Source organism: Rattus norvegicus, chromosome X, assembly GCF_036323735.1.
Source record: "Rattus norvegicus strain BN/NHsdMcwi chromosome X, GRCr8, whole genome shotgun sequence".
Lineage (NCBI taxonomy): Eukaryota > Metazoa > Chordata > Mammalia > Rodentia > Muridae > Rattus > Rattus norvegicus.
In genome coordinates, this window is record NC_086039.1 from 154,165,515 (window position 1) to 154,167,344 (window position 1,830).

Consider the following 1,830-nt stretch of genomic DNA (forward strand, 5'->3'; position numbering starts at 1 on the left):
TGGCAGGGCTCTTGAACATGAACTTCATCTTTTCTGCACGATGAATGGATATGCTGACCAGAACGGGAGACTAAAACCATTTAGCCAAAATGTATAATTTTATTCTGTATTTCAGGAAAATGCCAAGTTCTTTCCCAATTCCTGTGTAGTCCCTAGTAGAATACCATGGTATCTTGAGACATATGAAACATTAGACATAAGTCAATCTCATTTCTTTATAAAACTCTCAGATTGTCCTAAAATGGAGCAGCAACAGGAGGTGTGTTAACAATGCCATCCACAATGTGAATCTCCAGCTATGGAACCTATAGTTAAAGAGACAACGTATTGCAATAAGGACATCGCCCAAGTCCCACAGTCAGTACAGACAGAATGCAATGGTTCACACTCTCCTCACACGGTTTCTCAAACAAGGGTACAGTACTTACCCCAAACCCTCTGACTGACCTGATGTGGGATGGGAAGGCCAGTGCACTAGCATGAGTGCCAGTCATAGCATAGTTCTATCTGTTGGGCGAACCTGATCTAGGCTCTATCTCATTTCTCAAAGTCTCTGCATTCCTAGTGGGGTAGGATCTGGGATGCTGCTTAATAATTCTGGCAAAAAAAAACAAAACAGTGTTTTCATCTAAGTGGTTTCTGCATGTGTCCTGGGTCTCCACACTAACTCATGACTAGGATGTCTCTGTCCAGCACCTGTCTGCATTCCAGGTACAGTTCATGCACAAAAGGTTCACTAATGAGGCTTCTGTCCTATGCAGACATGACAGGATCCTTCTCTACATATAGCCCCACTATTTTCAATATATGCCACAGTACCTCCTCAATGGCACAATTGTCCTCTTTGAAGGTGATACATGGCATGTGATTACCATGCTTGTCTTGGGTATGCCAGGAGAACCATGCTAATGCCATCATAAGTGGCCCAAGGGCATGGACAGGAGAGTAAGAGTAGACAGTGGGATTCCTTTGCATTAGGTCAATGCCAATCATCACCTCATGCAATCAGCAGCCTTAGTAAAGATCACAGGGTAGTGTTCCTCATAATCTCAGATGATCATATACAGAAACTCTAAGAAGGATGTCAGCTGTTTTCTCCTGTACTTGCGGAGCAGAAAGAGAATCAAATCAACTTTCTTTGTATTGACTGAATCCTGCCAAGGGGATTCAGGGTCAAGCAGTTCCCATACTTGGCTTTCTGAAGCCCAACAGATTGGGTCCTGCCCTGTATCCCATGGCTTTCGGGGGAGAGGAGGCTCTGAGCCCTCTGGGATGAATCCAGCATTCCTCCGACAGACATAGCCCCTGAGTTATGGCATTGGGTTCCACAGAGAATGTTCTATGAACAAAATATACTGTTATCACATATGCCATGGCCTATAGGAAATGAATATAAATGGCTTCTATGTGTATGTCTCCTCTTGGGCGAGATCAATTCTCGGAACAACTTTTTGTCTCTGAAGTGGCACAGAAGGTATCAAGGTCACCTCGAGCATCCTGACACCTGGGCAAGTGTCCGTCCCTGAATTAGAGAACCTAATTCAGTGTGGATCGATTGTCCTAAAACAGTACTGTACAAGATCTTCGCCATGATGAAAGGCTAGGTACAGCCTGTTTCAGGTGACTAGGCCATCCAGCTTCCTAAGACACGACGCTAATCTGTGAGTAAGGCAGAAAAATAGGAAAGGGGAAGGAATCCACTCCAAGTCCCTCAGATTTTCAATACATCTAGGGTAGGCATGTAGGTAGTGAGGACTGTGCATGAGGAAGGGACTCTCTCAACTCTCACCCTGTGTCCTCACACACCTTATCTTCCCTCTGATGACCCAG

At 44.8% G+C, this 1,830-nt stretch overlaps 1 pseudogene; it reads right to left on the bottom strand.

Annotated features, from left to right (window-relative positions):
• Positions 1 to 503: 503 nt before the first annotated feature.
• On the bottom strand, positions 504 to 1,591 carry Magea13-ps2 (MAGE family member A13, pseudogene 2; annotated as a pseudogene).
• Positions 1,592 to 1,830: the final 239 nt, after the last annotated feature.